General features: G+C 39.9%; 1 protein-coding gene and 1 long non-coding RNA gene across 4 annotated transcripts in view; both read left to right on the forward strand.

Annotated features, from left to right (window-relative positions):
- Positions 1-4254, forward strand: part of NDFIP1 (Nedd4 family interacting protein 1) — a 49641-nt gene extending 45387 nt beyond the window's left edge. For 2 of the 3 annotated variants that reach the window (XR_013418072.1, XM_015140858.3), the window contains exon 8: positions 1536-2584. The gene's annotated coding sequence lies outside the window, so the exon portion shown is untranslated. 3 annotated transcript variants of the gene reach the window in all.
- Positions 4255-7501: 3247 nt separating this feature from the next.
- Positions 7502-12999, forward strand: LOC144329557 (uncharacterized). The gene is made up of 2 exons (XR_013394915.1): positions 7502-7559; positions 10938-12999. It is a non-coding gene; the product is annotated as an uncharacterized LOC144329557 (long non-coding RNA).
- Positions 13000-18329: the final 5330 nt, after the last annotated feature.

The following is an 18329-nucleotide window of genomic DNA, read 5'->3' on the forward strand; positions in this document are numbered from 1 at the left end:
TGTTTGTAGTGTCTCTCCATTTTGGCAGCCTTTTAAATATTTATGCAGTAATTAATCAGAAAAGATACAGAAGATGTCAGGCATAGTAGCGCACACCTGTTAGTCCCAGTTACTTGGGGGGCTGAGGCAGAAGTATGGCTTGAGCCCCGGAGGTGTAGGTTGCAGTGAGCCAAGGTCGCGCCACTGCACTCCAGCCTGAGTGACAGACTCTTGTCTCCAAAAGAAAAAAAAAAGAAAGAAAAGACACAGAAGAGTTTCTTGTGGCTTTTACAGTAATCTGGGGGATAGAAAAGTAAGTTATGGACCTATATGTGAGCCCATCCAACTCTTACTTGTTGCTGAGTACCACAAAATAGTTTCTCAATAAATATTTATTAAGCAGTAAGTGTATCTCTTTAGTGTTTCTTTTGTTGTTAATATTTCTTCTTTTATTGTTAATATAGGGAATTACTTGTAGTTTTTCGCAAGTTGTTTTCATGAGAACCAAAACAATGTACTAGTACAGAAATGCCTCAAAGTATTAGATGAAAACTGCATTTAGTAAAATGCATAGGCATTATTTTGAGAGCATTTATTTCAGTCGGATACATTCCTTTCTTAAAATCAGTTTGAAACTACATATATTATTTTAAGAGAAACATGTCCCCAAAATACAATGACTTTTTTGGAAAACTTGTTTTTTAAAAGTATTTGTGGTACCTGTGAGTTTATCCTTGTTTTCTTTTTTTTTTTTTTTTTTTTTTTTTTTTGAGACGGAGTCTCGCTGTGTCTCCCAGGCTGGAGTGCAGTGGCGTGATCTCAGCTCACTGCAAGCTCCGCCTCCCGGGTTCACGCCATTCTCCCGCCTCAGCCTCCCAAGTAGCTACAGGCGCCCGCCACCACGCCCGGCTAGTTTTTTGTATTTTTAGTAGAGACGGGGTTTCACCATGTTAGCCAGGATAGTCTCGATCTCCTGACCTCGTGATCCACCCGCCTCGGCCTCCCAAAGTGCTGGGATTACAGGCTTGAGCCACCGCGCCCGGCTGAGTTTATCCTTGTTTTCTAATTTTGCCATGCTCAATTGAGGTATAGCATGACATCGTTGACATCCTTACTGGAAATCTTCCTTGTGCAATATCTAGTGGAATTGTTAGGGTAAACAGTAGCTTCAGATATATTAGGAAAATTACCTGTGCACTTGGATTATGCTCTCTGTCCCAAGTTACAGTCACTGCTGACAGGGTTAAGTGTGGGATGCAGTAGCACTGCTTCCATTCTATTCTTTTGTTAAGAGGTTTGGGAAGAGAGACTCCTGACTTCAGGAGTTTTTAGAAAAAGCATTCCAGTTTTTTCTAGTTCTAGAGGCCTTGATAACTTTAAGAACTGAAATTTTAATGTTTATTGAATACCATGATGTCAGTATACAGTAATCTTAAAACTATGTTAAAATGCACTTGTGTCTCCAAACATCCTGCCTTCTTTTGTGACTACATCCTTCTCTTAGCCAAAATAACAAGCTAACTAGAGTTTCAATATTCAATATCCTTCTCTGGCAGATGTTTTCTGGCAAAGGCCTTCCTGCATTTATGAATTCTCTCTCAAGAAGCAAGAGAACACCTGCAGGAAGTGAATCAAGATGCAGAACACAGAGGAATAATCACCTGCTTTAAAAAAATAAAGTACTGTTGAAAAGATCATTTCTCTCTATTTGTTCCTAGGTGTAAAATTTTAATAGTTAATGCAGAATTCTGTAATCATTGAATCATTAGTGGTTAATGTTTGAAAAAGCTCTTGCAATCAAGTCTGTGATGTATTAATAATGCCTTATATATTGTTTGTAGTCATTTTAAGTAGCATGAGCCATGTCCCTGTAGTCAGTAGGGGGCAGTCTTGCTTTATTCATCCTCCATCTCAAAGTGAACTTGGAATTAAATATTTTATTGTAAGATATGTATAATGCTGGCCATTTTAAAGGGGTTTTCTCAAAAGTTAAACTTTTGTTAGTATGTTTTTGCACATAATCCATATTTGCTGTTCAAATTAATCTAGAAATTTATTCAATTCTGTGTGAACACCTGGAAGCAAAATCATAGTGCAAAAATACATTTAAGGTGTGGTCAAAAATATGTCTTTAATTGGTAAATAATAAGCGTTAATTTTTTATAGCCTGTATTCACAATTTTGCAATACTTTATTGTACCTAAGGGATTCTAAAGGTGTTGTCACTGTATAAAATAGAAAGGACGAGGATACAAATGAAACTTAATTACTAAAATGTAATTCTTGACACTCTTTCTATAATTAGAGTCCCTCACCCCCATCCCCACCCCCACCCCCCCCCCCCTTATTTTCCTTTTATCTCCTGATGATTAGGCCAAAGGCTGGGAGTAAGGAGAGGATTAGGTACTTAGGAGCAAAGAAGTAGCTTGGAACTTTTGAGATGATCCCTAACATACTGTACTACTTGCTTTTACAATGTGTTAGCAGAAACCAGTGGGTTATAATGTAGAATGATGTGCTTTCTGCCCAAGTGGTAATTCATCTTGGTTTGCTATGTTAAAACTGTAAATACAACAGAACATTAATAAATATCTCTTGTGTAGCACCTTTTACTGTAGATTAGTGCTTAATTTCTTGGCTTGCATTTGTTGATTGCTAAGGCAATTTTTTCTAATCTTAGGGAATAATTCAGTAGATGTGATTAAAAAGCTAATGTTGGATCAGGTTTTTTTTCTTCATTTTCAGCACAAGAAGTCCTCTTCTTTCATATCCTACTAAATACATTCCTAAAAATGTATATGAACATTGGTTCTGTAAAAGATAATGGACTAAAAAAGTAGAGAAGAGTTGTAGAGATCTTAAATCATTCTGGAATTCCTAATTATGCTTCAATTTTTAGACATAATTTTAGATGATTTATTTCCAGTGTTTTCTGCATGTTCTCATTTGTTCTTTTTCTCAGTTGAATGCACCAACTGGTTTGAGTCCTGTGAGCATTCAGTCAGTTGAAATTAAAGATTCCTCATTTCTCCTGATTTCTATTCTTGTCTCCATGTTACATTTAGAGACCAGTGGTTTTTATGATATCAGCCATTTGATTTTTTTTATTTTCTATTTAAGAAATATAAAGAAAAAATACACCAAGATGGTCAAATTACTACACAAATCAGTCCCAGCACAGTCTGATAGCTGCAAATGTCCATTCATCTGCTGTGTGTGAATATCCAGAATCAGCATAGGAAGTCATTTAGGATGTCAGTATATAATGCACAGAATTGTGGGTTGTTTGAAAGCCAAACAGGAAAATTAGGAGCCTCCTGGATTGACATTTCAATGATCCTTCCAACCAGTTTATGGATTATTATGAATAATAGTATAGTGTGTTCTTGTTCAGAAGTTATATTTGATAATAGAGGAGGGAGTTTTATGAAAGCTTCTTTGAAGATTTTTTTTTTTTTCCATTTTAAATCAGATTATATCAACAATGGAGTTTGGAATTTTGTATGGCCTATAATGTTTTAAGTTCCAGAATGAAAAGGTCCGTAACAATCTGAATAGATGTGGACACATATAGCAGAGAGAACTATGTACATTATCTTGCAGAACGAAATAGAAGGGTCCTAAATCACATTAACTCAAACATTGTAGACTAGCTTTGTGTTTATTCTTCAGGTCCTTGTGCCTTATTTGGTTTTGTATATTCAACGAACTGAAATATTTGGAATTCCTATTTCTACATATTTGGTAGTCCATAAGACTTTGTCAAATGTAAACCTACAGTTTGATGTGCTTTAAAATACCTAGTCAAGAGGATGATTTCTCTTTAATCGTTTAAATGTTCTGAAAGTTAAAATCTTTTGAGGCACATAAAGTTGGCACCATATATCATCTGGAGTCCTTACTGGTATTCAGGATGAAAATGTTCATGCTGCATTGTTGATTCTCATTTTTCTCTCCCATTTTCTTTCTCACTTGGATACGTTAATACTGATAATGGATAAAGGGTGAGATTTTATAATAAATGGTTTTAGAAAGGTATTCATAGGAACCGTGGTTATTGAGTTTATGGAGTAAACTAGCTTGGACCTTGGGCTACAGGACAACTAGGATTCACCCGTAACGACACAGTGGCCTGTGTTTCTTAACTTCTTGTTGCCATTTGAAACTCTGTACTCCTATGTTTAAAGGGTTCTGTATAGTCATTTTTTTTTTCAGAAAGTTACATTGCTTTGTATAGAAATAAAAGGCATTATTAAAATTTGCTTGTTAAAAAAACAATAAGAATGAATATCTTTACTAATAGGATTGATTTTGTTTAGAGTTTTAAACAACAAAATTTTTAGTGAAGTAAATGATTTTTTTTCCCCTTTGCTTTCTTACTACAAATCTGACTTGAGCTCTGGCCCACCGTGTCATTATTAGTACAGATGAAGTTTTGCTTGGTCTTCACTGTGTTCTTTTACTAAAATATACTCTACTTAGCTATAAATGGTTTACATTCAAAGGAAGAAATAAATTACTGAAGTGGAGTATCAGGACCAATAGAAGTGATACTTCAATTTGAGTGATTGCCTGAGGGGGCAAGATTCTGAGGTGAGAATCGGCAAAACTAGACCCCAGCAAAACTAAACCCCTGGCCTCAGGCTTTACATCCAGTCCAATGCCCTCTTCCCATTGTCCCAACCTTCTGAAGGGTTGGTGTGTAAACATTGACATAAAATGAAAAAGATCATTTGGCCATGCTTGTAAACATCAGTAATCTAATTTTAACTTAAAACATGCTAAGAATAGACATAGAATTGTACATTTATGTAAAGTAGGAGGGTGTGTGTATGTGTGTTTGCAGAGATGGATGAATAGATTTTTTTTTTTTTTTTTTTTGAGACAGGGTCTCACTCGTAGCCCAGGCTTAAGTACAGTGTCGTGATCTCAGCTCACTGCAACCTCCACCTTCCAGGCTCAAGTCATCCCACCTCAGCCTCCCAAGTAGCTGGGACTACAGGCATGTGCCACCACACCCGGCTAATTTTTGTATTTTTAGTAGAAACAGGGTTTTGCCGTGTTGCCCAGACTGGTCTTGAACTCCTGGGCTCAAGGAATCCGCCTGCCTCGGCCTGCTGGAATTACAGGCGTGAGCCACCTCACTTGGCCAGTAGGAGGGTATATTTTATGAAAAAGTAATTGTGACCCCTATTACCTACCTGAATCTGGTTCTTGGTTAAACCTCAGTGGTGAATATAGGTTAATCATGTGCAAAATGTATAATAATTTTCAGGTTCTGTGGGTGGTTCAGCTATTTAGAAGATTTTCACCTCTCAGGCTTTTAGAATATGATTTGAGGGATGATGAGGGTCATAGCAGAAGGCAAAATATGCTTCCACAGATGGTTTGTAGATTTAAAAAAATTTTTTTTTGCATATTTTAAAGCCTAAATAGTATTTCTAGCCTATAAGATGGATAAGGTGGATTGGGTGAGAGCATTTGTTAAAGCAGTAGTACAGTACTCTTGCATCTCCTTTTTCCTTTTGCATTTACCTGTACACGTTTGTGTATGCGTATAGTTGTGTTCTTTTAGACTACCTACAGAAAGCGCTCTTTGACAAGTAGCATCTGCACGTTGGTTCTTTGTAGGCCCTGCTATTAACGTAGAAGACATCTCATAGAAATACACTGGGAATTCCCAAAAGGGAGAGTAAGTTTAGGTTGAATGTAAAAGAGGTTTTCAGGAGGAAATGATGGTTGTAGAAATTGATTTTGTATCATCTCCATTCTAAAAAGAAGCTATTTTATAACCCAGTTTATTGTATCACCTACAACTTTATGGCCTATGGAAAGAACTGCTCTTATGTAAAGTATATGAATTGAGAGCTGTCCTCCCAAGGCCAGTTTCCCTGACTATAAAATCTGAAATAGTCCATCTACTGCATGGCATTTTAATCCCCTCAGTCCTCCAGTTATTCTCGGAATTTTCTACTTGTAGGATAAATACGTTACTCAAAGGTTTTGGGTTAATTTTTATACCTGTTTTTACTAAAGCCTGTTTCTTTTTTTCTTTACCAAAAAGCATTGTCTTCTGATTTTGAGAGTTTTAATTCTTAAGTTTATCAATTGATGAATTAATAAAATGTAAATGTAAATTCACATCTCTTAAACCTGAATACAGAACATATGAATATAGAGGATTCTCTTGCATTTATGCAGGATTTTACCTAGGTCAGAAACTGAGATGCAATTGTGTGAAATAGAAGTCGTCCAACCTGCTTTGTATGTTGTTCATTCTGCTCTAAAAGCAGCTAATTTTAATCATTTATGTAGGAAATGTTTCACAGACTTTTCCCCATTCAATAGTGATTGCAGATTCATAGACATCAAAACTGAGAAAAGTGGTTAGTTTAGTGCTGGAGATTAGTGCTGGAGCTCTGGGAAGATGGCAGTATTCATTGTCATTCTTCAGTTGTCTGGAAGGTTCACGAGTGATATACGCAGCCTGGGAAACAAGAAAATAGGTCAAAAATCTAAAAGAAATCTCTAAAATAGAGAAGAAGATTTCCCTGACAAAGCATTATTAGAAAAAGCATAAAACTAAGGAAGTTCTGCCTTCTGGTTATGAAACCCAGCCTGATTCTAATGAAATTCATCCAAAATGCCAAAGCTAGAGTGATTTTCACCTTGCATAGCTGGGTTTGCATTCGTGTCCCGTGCTGAGAGCTGCTTTGCCTCTCACTTCCCCTCCCCCATTTAAGCCAGCTACTTCCTGTGCCAAGTTGGAGAGGATTGGAGCAACCTATCATCATAACTGGGCTAGAGTTATTCTTGATGAAACTTCCCTCTTTTCATTTGCAGAACCGTCAGAAATGCCTAAAATGCTACTTAAGTGGGGTTTTAGAAAGAATTTTGCCATCTGCTTCCTGATTCCACATCTTTATTTTGACAGAACATTTCATAGGCCGTATTTGGCAGTTCCTCTGTTTGGATGTCATTTTAATATGTTGCTTTTTTCTCTGATTATCAACACTGAAGATTTTCATGTATTTGATTTATTTCCAGTTTATATTTTAACAGATTGCAGATAAATCAGTGATTGCAGAGAAATCAGATGGATCAACATTTTCACCAACTATTTATTACTTTTTATGTATTTTTATTTATTACTAGTATGCTTTGATACTGTATAGTTGATGAAAATAGTGGGCACTGGTGACCTGAAGAAGCAAAATTAGTAGTACATATTTTTCTAGGTTTGACTCAGTGACTCTCAAGCCCTAGATCTGTATACGCATGGTTGTCTGTAGGACAAAAATCATCTTTTTTTCCTCTTTTTGGTTAATTATATATTTTGTCCCTGAGACTGTGTGTGAAGTGAGTTGAATCTGTATAACCTGTTTTTGTCTGTAAGCTCTTCTCTGATTTAGCAGTTCTCTAGATTTAGGTATTGGAATTACATATATATATATATATATATATATATATATATTTTTTTTTTTTTTTTTTCTTCTCCAATGTCCACCTTATTGAATTATAGATAGACTTAATTTCTATAGCAGTTCCACAGAGCTTCCAAATGAGGGCAAGGATAATGGGTAAGTAAGTACTTATCTCTCATCTTCACTTCCATAGAAGGTTGAGTGCAGTACATTTGTATCTACACTTTATAAATTATGAAGTAATTTTTCATTAAAAAATTTTGCCGGGCACGGTGGCTCATGCCTGTAATCCCAGCACTTTGGGAGGCCGAGGCTGGTGGATCACAAGATCAGGAGATTGAGACCATCCTGGCTAACATGGTGAAACCCCGTCTCTACTAAAGATACAAAAAAAATTAGCCAGGCATGGTGGCGGGCACCTGTAGTCCCAGCTACTTGGGAGGCTTAGGCAGGAGAATGGCGTGAACCCAGGAGGCGGAGCTTGCAGTGAGCCAAGATCGTGCCACGGCACTCCAGCCTCGGCGACAGAGTGAGACTCCGTCTCAAAAAAAAAAATTTGATGAATGCTGAGTGCGGTGGCTCTCGCCTGTAATCCCAATACTTTAGGAGGCCAAGGCGAGAGGATCACCTGAAGTCAGGAGTTTGAGACCTGGCCAACATGGCAAAACCTTGTCTCTGCTAAAAATACAGAAATTAGCCGGATGTGGTGGTGCCCACCTATAGTCCCCAGCTACTTGGGAGGCTGAGACAGAAGAATCGCTTGAACCCAGAGGCGGAGGTTGCAGTGAGCCAAGATTGTGCCTCTGCACTCCAGCCTGGGCAACAGAGTGAGACTCCATCTTAAAAAAAAAAAAAAATCATGGAATTGATGGTTGGGTGAGATTGAGAATTATTTTGTCCTTATATAGGTCTCAAAGCTCATGGCCACAATATGTTCCTCTTCAGAACGGCAGGACTATAGGAAGGAATGTGCATTCAGAGCAATAGGGAAAGGCCACAGGGAAATTAATTTCTAAGTATTTGGTTAAGTGATTGTGGACTCTTCCTCGGAAGTCTTTAAACACAGAATAGATCCTCCTATTTGGAATGACTTAAGGGTAAAGGAAAAGCAATGGATTAGCAGGCCCCTTAAAGACCCCAAGAGCTCTGGAGATTTGTATGTGGCCCATGTCAGTGACAGATGGAACAGTAAGTTCAATAGATGTCATGTGTGCCATTCCCAGGCTATGCTTCCTTTAATGTAGTGACCTACTGGGAGCATTGTCCTCAATTGTCTGCAAGAGGGAAAGGAGTACATCTAAACTTCTTGTAAACTTAATTTGGGTGGCTTATTACCTACTGCTACATATTTTTTTAAAGATTCAGTGATCCAAAAAAGCTGTGCTTTGCCCAGAATTCCAAAATGAGAAAACCATAAAAACCACCTCTAGGGCTGGGCGCGGTGGCTCAAGCCTGTAATCCCAGCATTTTGGGAGGCCGAGATGGGCGGATCACGAGGTCAGGAGATCGAGACCATCCTGGCTAACACGGTGAAACCCCGTCTCTACTAAAAAATACAAAAAACTAGCCGGGAGAGGTGGCGGGTGCCTGTAGTCCCAGGTACTCGGGAGGCTGAGGCAGGAGAATGGCGTAAACCCGGAAGGTGGAGCTTGCAGTGAGCTGAGATCCGGCCACTGCACTCCAGCCTGGGTGACAGAGCGAGACTCCGTCTCAAAAAAAAAAAAAAAAAAACACCTCTAGTTTCTGGAACCATTTTCAAACCTATGTTGATTCTGAAGGAATTTCATTTATGTAGCATTTTCTCATGTTAACAGTCCTTCCCCTAAGGGACTATGGGTAGGGGAAAGAAGATGAGGTGGTAAGGAGGCGCTGGAGGAGATGAAGTCTGATTTGTTCAGAAAGGACCGATGGAGGAGTGGAGCAGATCAGTTCCTTTTGTTCTTTGCTCCTGCTTTAATCCTTCAGACCCACAGGATAAGATTGCCAGCTAATTGCAAGGAGCCCGTAAAAGAGAATTGGCCTATATATATATATAGGCCTATATATATATATTCATTCTTCCTTTATTTGGGTCACTTTGCTTTACCTATGTTTATGTCTCCAGAAAGTGGTTGGATACCCTCTTGAGAGGTTTTCTTTACAAAAAAGAAAAAAAAAATTCTGAAATTCCAAAGCCCCTTTCCCTGCCATTGTAGCACTTAGGCAAAAACATGAAGAACTAAATCCACTAGACTGTAGTTTGTTTATTTATTTATTTATTTATTTATTTATTTAATTTTTGAGACGGAGTCTCGCTCTGTCGCCCAGGCTGGAGTGCAGTGGCCGGATCTCAGCTCACTGCAAGCTGCACCTCCCGGGTTTATGCCATTCTCCTGCCTCAGCCTCCCGAGTAGCTGGGACTACAGGCGCCCGCCACCTCACCCGGCTAGTTTTTTGTATTTTTTTAGTAGAGACGGGGTTTCATCGTGTTAGCCAGGATGGTCTCGATCTCCTGACCTCGTGATCCGCCCGTCTCGGCCTCCCAAAGTGCTGGGATTACAGGCTTGAGCCAGCGCCCGGCCTAGACTGTAGTTTAAACTTGAAAAAACAAAAACCAAAAAACCCAAAAAGACTATAATATGCTTTATAGTGGCATTTTTATACAAGTGACTCATTGCTAGAAGTGTATTGACCATTTTAAAGTGCAATCTGATCTCTCATGGGTAGACATTTAAATTCTCTGAGTACAGACACTGTACTTGGGACAAATTATTATATTTGTACCTTGGTGCCAATCTTAATCATGTCCTCATTGGGTGCTTATTTTCAAATACCTGATCCTTCCAAAAACAGTATACTAAAACCTGTCATTAAAAATATTTCAAGTTTAATAGCAAGCCATGGATACTTTTTACTGCCTTTTATTTATTGCTGGGTGTATTTTATTAGAAGGAAAGGTAAGTAAATGTGTTTTGCAGAAAATGTGTAGTATAAGCTCCAGTAGCAGTTATTTTTTAACTAGATGGTGGAGCATTTACACACTTAGTTTATTAGTGACCTTCCCATAAAATTTTTAGGAACACAGGGCCAAACAGAGGTCATTAGTTTATCCAAGCCAGCCCACTTCTTTGGTGACATCAGACAGCTGAAGAGAAGCCAAGAAACGTTCCCTACATCTTCAAATTCTATGTATCCTTGGCTTTGCCTCCATCCATAGTATTTATTCCCCTCAGAAAGAATTGCAGTTAGAATTTGTATAATCACCTGTGTTAGAAGTGATGCTCTACTTTGAAAAATATAGTTTCTATATATTATAAATAATTGTGCTCTGCCTTCTTGCATATAGTTGTTTTGGGCCTTTGTTTGATAAAAACTATCTTATTAGCCAGTTATGACATACATGACCTTATGCTGGATGTAGTATATACAAAGGTTTGTACAAGACAACCCCTGAACACAAGGAGGTTCTAGTCTGGGAGGAGACTGGTAGGAGACAAAGTTCTTTCCTGTCCAAGAAATCTTAATATGTAATGTTTTTCTGCTTTGTTTGCATAGTGATGGAAGAAGCTTTTTACACTTTTCAAGCTTGCTGCTAACTTAATTTTCACCAGAAGGGCACTTTTAAAGATGTTTGCAAGACCAAATGCCCTCAAAGGAGAGACTACTACCACTTGAAGAGGCCACCCCCAAAAGGGCCAAAAGGATGGAGGGGGAACATCTCAGGGTTCTATGCGGCCAGGACCTAGAAAACCAGCTGCCAAGGGGACTTGCGACTGTTAGCCTAGGGCTTGAGCCCTCGCTCCCCATTTACTGGCTGTGTAATCTTGGGTCATTTGCATGCCGCATCCAAGCTTTGATTTTCTAATCCATGTGCTGGAATATTTTCTCACAGGGCCATTTTTAGGGAGGTAAAGTGCCCAGCATCTAGCTAACAGCTCTTCACAGCTGATCAGCTAGAGTATTGGGTCTAAGGGCAGGACATGAAAAGCCCAAACCTATAATTCAAATCAAGGGAATTCATTTCCTTCTCAGGACCATATAGCTGTCATAAACCCTGCCTTTCCTCATTCCTTCTTTCCTAAATGTCATTAGGCCATCCCTGATAAATCAGACCGTTCTTTATCCTCCTAAATTCCTGCAGCCCAGATGAGAATGCGGTTTACTCTTGCTTTTCTGGTAATACTATCATATGTTTATGTAGGAACTTACATACATGTTCATTTCGTCTTCACAGATTACTATAAAAGGGATTATTTTGCGTTCTTTACCACCAAGCAACCAAAGCCTCCCTCCCCTGGCAAATAATTTTTCAACACTCAGCAACATCAAAACACTCTATAAATTCAATAAACTTTGATTCTCATTTCCTTTCCTGAGTTCTATAGGCTGAAACTCTGGCCTCTTTTTTGCTTAGTCCATTTGTATTACATTACAAGACTTGCCATATACTATCTTTGTATGGATTTAGGTCTTCAAAGCAGCCTTTGAACTTCTTATCCTTTGCTTTGTTTCTTTCTGCACTGGCCTTACATTCTCTGCTACTTTCCTTGCCCTTTCCATGTCTTCTTTGCTGGCCTCTCCACACCTCCCCATCCCCCTGTTTCCAGTGCTGCTTAGATCACTCTTGTTACTTCTCTATCATAAATTCCTACACAGCTGTAGATAGGGTCATTTTCTCAGTGGCCACTTTCCCTTTCTCATCTCCAAATCTTGCCATGGGCCATTTGATCCTTAGTTACTTCTTTTGTTTTGTTTTGTTTCAGTTTTTTTGTTTGTTTGTTTTGAGACGAAATCTCACTCTTGTCACCCAGGCTGGAGTACAATGGCGCGATCTTGGCTCACTGCAACCTCCACCTCCTGGGTTCAAGTGATTCTCCTGCCTCAGCCTCCCAAGTTGCTGGGATTACAGGCACCCGCCACCACGCCTGGCTAACTTTTGTATTTTTAGTAGAGACGGGGTTTTACCATGTTGGTCAGGCTGGTCTCTAACTCCTGACCGCAGGTGATCTGCCCGCCTCTGCCTCCCAAAGTGCTAGGATTACGGGCGTGAGCTACTGCGTCCAGCCTAACCCTAGTTACTTTCTATCTTCGCATCCCATCTAGCCACATCCAACAAGAAAACCACATACCTGCTTTCTCTTCCTGAAGCTCTCCAGGGAATGCTCCTGAATGCCCCTGGATAGATGGTTCCAGCCTGTGTCTGTGCCCCCCACCCCAGCCCTGCCAATCCAAGCCTGTCCAGATAGGGCCTGCGTGTTTTCCCCTTTATTGGGGGGTCTGGGGAGCTTTTCATAGTTGTGGCATTTGTCACAGTGTTCACAGGCTCACCACTTCATGCCCCTTCAGTACTAGTTTGGCTTGGCCATTAAACAGAAAGCATTGGGGTATCCTCTGCTCTTTGCTCTCTCTTACTACACAGATCACTTCCAATGGCATCTGCATGAATCTGTGACAACCCTCGGGCCTCCATGGAGAAGCACCTGGCTAGTCCCAAATTTCATAATCCTTTTGATGCTTCTGAATTACCTTCCACAAAACACTAGGATTCTGTAAGCTTTTATTTGGAATTTTATCTTTAAAAAACAGCCTTAACCATGTAATAAAATATATTTTCAAATGTGTGTTCAATTGTGTGGTTATTTGTGCTCTCATTTACAGACATGAACAAATACTAAAACAATATATAAATGAATTTACTCACAGTACTTTATATGGGATCTCAGGTTTTGTTTTATAAAAAGCGTTCTGCAGCTGAAAAAAATGGCTTGAAAACCACTGCCCTAGGTAAACACTCAGCTCATCTCTTACTTTGCCTAAAACTGTTAGACCATTATACATTTTTTTTCCTCCTTCAATCTTACAGGGGTTTCAAAATGCCCTGATTTTGCAAAAGTGACGAGCACATCTAAAAAGTCACTTTCTAAGCCTACTATCTCCGAAAATCAACTGTTTGTTCTTTTTCAGACGTGTTTTTGTGAATTTATTTTTGCATAGGTAGTACTAGCATACTGGCACAGCCCAGTGAGATGAGGTCTCTTAAGCCATTCTGTTTATGTCAGATGTTAAATTTTGTAAATAGTCTTTTGTTGCACTGTAGATTATCTTGTCTTTTTCTGCTTTTCAGCTCGTTCTGACAAATGCCGCATGATGTTTTTGTTTTTGTTTTTTTTGAGACAGAGTTTCCCTCTTGTCACCCAGGCTGGAATGCTATGCTGCCTTCTCAGCTCACTGCAACCTCCACTTCCTGGGTTCAAGTGATTCTTCTGCCTCAGTCTCCCATGTAGATGGGATTATAGGCGCCAGTCACCACACTCGGCTAATTTTTGTATTTTTAGTAGAGATGGAGCTTCACCATTTTGGCCAGGTTGGTCTCGAACTCCTGACCTCAAGTGATCCGCCCCGCCCCCCCCACCAGCCTCCCAAAATGCTGGGATTACAGGTGTGAGCCACCACAACCGGTCTCGATGATGGTGTTTTTAAAGCCAACTTCTAATACCTCTTTTTTCCATTGCTTCATTGCTAAGAGGACTAATTAGACTTTTGCAACAATTATGACAAAGGCTTCCTATACCCTTGGTCTTCTTTCATCCATAGGGCATCCAAAAGAGACCTGGTTTCTCTGTTGATTGGAAGTTCATATCAAATTCCTTGATCCTGGGATTAAACCTACAGTAAACATGTATTTTTTTGTGTTGCAGATGCATATCATAGATGGACAGTAATGAATACCATTTATTGAGCATTTATCATGTGCGAAGTACTCTGCTTTATTCTTCACAGGTACATTTAATCATCTCCCCAATCCTTTGAGGTAGGATATAAAACTATGATCCTTGTTTTATACTTTAAAAAAATGGAGACTCATGTTAACTGACTTGCCCCTTACCGTTCTTAAGTGGGGAGGCTGGGATTAATTTGGTTTGTGTTGTTAGAGCATGAATTCTTAACAATAGAACACTCATCATCTTTCCTGTGTGTGCACCTGCTTCCATTTCTTTTTATTCTCCTGTCCCTTCTTGATCTACACTTTAACACATTCCTTTCTCTTCCCACAGGGTTCCCTTTATTGAGGGTGGGAATTGGGGGGGATTCTGGACTGCAGGCACAGGACGTCTGGCTTCCCACAGCAGCCTGAGATGTTTTCTTCTTTGTGCATGTTCCCCATGAAGTGGGCTCATACACCTCCGTCAGTGTGCCTCCCCACCTCACCTGGAGCATGGCTTCAGTGCCCCCACCGCCACTCCCAGCTTGTACTGCAGGGTTTTTTTTATCCTTTCTCTAAGCCAGTGAGATAGGCACAGCTGATAGTATTCACCTTTCTAGCTAAGAGTCAGATCAAGTGCTGGACAGAGACAGGGCAAGTTCTCTCAATTAAGCAAAATGTATCTCGAGACAGGATTTCAATTCTAATTTCATATTAATAGCTTACATGTATTCAATATTTATTGTGTTCAAGTGCTGCTACAGTCCTTTTCATGCAGAATCTCTTAACCCTCCAGAATTGAACAGCAACAGCGCTATTATCCCTATTTTACACTAAAGGAGCTGGCTCCCAGAGAGGTGCAGTAATGGGTCAGGTCACACGGTGGATAGAGCAAGAATACAAATCAAGGCACTCTTGACCACTAACCAATACTTCTCCCCCTACCATCACCCCTGCCCCCTCCTCTTTTTATTTTACAAAGTTAACCCATGTTTATTATGGAACATCTTAACTCTGATTTTTAGAAATCTGCCTTCTGTCAATAGCGCAAAATAGAGTGTTTCATTAGCCTCTTAAAATGCCAGCAATTATAATGTATAAAGATGTGAACCTTCATGGGAAGAGCATGTGTTTATGTTAGCAAAGAGTGACTAAAGCTACCCAGTTGAGGTCATATATATTGAGTTATCTGTAGGAAATATTCATTTAGATTTGAGAAGTCATGATTGTTATTAGTCTCATCCTTTAAATTGAACTTTTATTTTTTATACTCAATATTTAGATCAAAATCTGTTGCAAATCTGAAAGGAAGCTATAATCATTTACTGTTATTCAATATACCTTTCTAGTAGCTTTATAGATAAATGCTCGAATCTAGTCCTTCTCACACTTTAATATGCATACAAACTACCTGGGAAGCTTGATAAAATTCAGGTTCTAGTTTAGGAGGTCTAGGCTGGGGCTTGTGATTCTGCGTTTGTAACAACCTCCCAGGTGATGACCAAACTGCTTGGCCAGAACTAAATTGTCATGAGCAAGTCTCTAATCCACATTAATATTCAAGAAAAAAATTAAATTCAAAAGTGCAACTTTACAGGCTGGGCCTGATGGCTCACATCTGTAATCCCAGCACTTTGGGAGGCCGAGGCGGGCTGATCACCTGAGGTCAGGAGTTTGAAACCAGCCCGGCCAACATGGTGAAACCCCATCTCTACTAAAAATACAAAAATTAGCTGGGCATGGTGGCACATGCCTGTAGTCCCAGCTACTCGGGAGGCTCTGGCAGGAGAAACTTGAACCCAGGAGGTGGAGGTTGCAGTGAGTAGAGATCACACCACTGCACTCCAAAGTGAGACTCCATCTCAAAAAAAAAAAAGTATAACTTTACAAATGCTACTTACAGAGTAAGCCAAAACTCAAATTGTCATGTAAAAATAAAAATAAAAAAACCTTGTCCTCAGGCTCCAAAGCAGTCTTATTTTCTTGGAGTTTCTTTGGGCTTGATCTTAACTTCCTTTCTGATGGCATCAGTGCATGCAGGAAAACACATTAGCTTTCCCTTCCTTTGTGAGTTGAGTCTTCTGTCTCCTACTAGTGTGACAGGTGGATCATGGCTTTGGTTAGCCCACATGTCCTGCTTGAATGATCTTGATCTACAGTGCATTTTCTAGAAAATGTTTTCTAAATCTCCATTGTTGAGAGATCACTGTGAGGTAGGGTAGGGAGTGTGGGGAAAGATTCGGACCCCCAGGGTTAAAGATCAGCTTGGTTTTGCCTGTGTGCATATATTTGATAAAATGCAGGAAAAGTTTGTCTCTTCCCCACCTTCACTTCCACCCACTGTGAGCCTTGCTCATGTCCAAATTGGGCTCAGGATGGCAGCTGTGGATGCTCAGAGCACAAAAGGTGTCTTGTTTGCCCAAGGGTCTATCAGTGTTTAAATAGAACTGGCGGAAGCACAAGCACACCATATCAGCAGCTTATCAAGGACCATGGTTTTCCAGGTACATTTGCTAGGCACTCGAGTTTACCCAACTCCATCAGCACTGAGTTAAATTGCAAGGCTGGGCTGTACTACATTGAGCCAGGGCAGGGAGAACAAGCCAGTTACTGGGGATGAGGGTGTCAGGGGCCCTCGAGACCTTATTTGCCTTCTGCCCCACATAGAGAATAAAGCTGTGATAGCCTGTGTACTAAGAGGCACCCAGAGAGAACCAGTCCGGCTTAGGAGTGCACCCAGAAGGTAGGATGAGTCCAGGCCTCCCTATGGTGGAAGTAGTTGGAGATACCTCTTGTTACCCTGGTTCTCCAACTTAGTTTACCAGGTCTATAGTTATGGTTAAAGGAGGTGTCAATTGGGGGCCTGTTAATGTCTTAAAATTGTATGCAATTTTGAGGTTTGCAAATGTCTCTACATTCCTATTTCTCTGGGAGCTGGCCTATGAATCAAAGGACTAAATATTCTTGTACTATTTGGGCTGCATCTTCTTTGAGGGTAATCTTCAGGGCAGATACATGGGTAACCTACCTTAGAAATGAGGCCTTTGCAATTATAATCACTCCTACTTTCTAAGCACTTTCTATATGCCAGGTGCTGTGCTAAATACTTTATAAATATTATCACACTTAATTCTCAGAAAATCTTATGAAGATAGGAATTTTTATTTCTAAAAAAGTTATAATTTGCCCATGATCACAGAGCTAAGTAAATGATAGAGCTATGATCAGAACTTCAACTTTCTGATTCCATATCTGTTAGCACCATGGAAGGCTGCCTTTGGCATTTTAATATACTTATTCAAGTGTTTCATATACATTGGTTAATTTCTTTAACTGGCACAGAGTGGGATGGGTGGCTCTTTTTCTCAAACTGGACACATCTTTTCCCCAAAGTGTAGCCTTCATGAATTTTGCCCTATTTATATATCACCTATGCTATTAAGTTACCTACCATTTAAAATTTTTAATTAAATGTTATTTCTTACCCTCATTCCTAAATAATGGCTATGGAATAACCATTGATGTGCTATTTTTTTTCTCAAGTCCACACTAAACCAACTACGTAACCATTAAAATGAAAAATGCATTAGCCAGGTGTGGTGGTGTGTGCCTGTGGAGAAGAATCGCTTGAACACGGAAGGTGGAGGTTGTAGTGAGCCAAGAGTGCACTGCTGTACTCCAGGCTGGGCAACAGAGGGAGACTCCATCTCAAAAAAAAAAATACTATGTATTAATACTGCTTCATATCATGTAGAGTGTCATCAGTGTATTGGTGCCATGCTTTAAAAAACCCTAATGTATGATTTAAAGACTACATATCTATATTGCAGCAGACCTGTGGGTAAACTAAAATACCCCCTCATGCCACCCACCCCAGGCAGCCCTTCTGGCACAGGGACGGGCTAGGGTCGTGAAGAGTGGTGCTAAGAGCATCGGAGAGGAGGCTGGGTTTGACTCCAGGGAAGGCACTCTTACGGTGGAGGCCACGCCCTGTATCTTTCAGGACCTGTTTTAGTTGCTCTAATGAGGCAATGATGCCAAGAAAAAGAATGTTGCTTAGCTCTCCTGGAGGGGGTTGAAGGATTCCAGGCACTGGGGCAAGAATCTGTGCTCTGTGTGCTTTTGCTGAAAGGATATTGCTGGGATATTGAGGGTTATGGAAGAAATAACCTTCCAGGGGCAGAATTGTGCAGTAAGGTCCCTCAGCCTAGGATAAAAAAGGTCTCTAACGAAAAGCCCACTTA

This window comes from Macaca mulatta, chromosome 6 (assembly GCF_049350105.2).
Source record: "Macaca mulatta isolate MMU2019108-1 chromosome 6, T2T-MMU8v2.0, whole genome shotgun sequence".
Taxonomy (NCBI): domain Eukaryota; kingdom Metazoa; phylum Chordata; class Mammalia; order Primates; family Cercopithecidae; genus Macaca; species Macaca mulatta.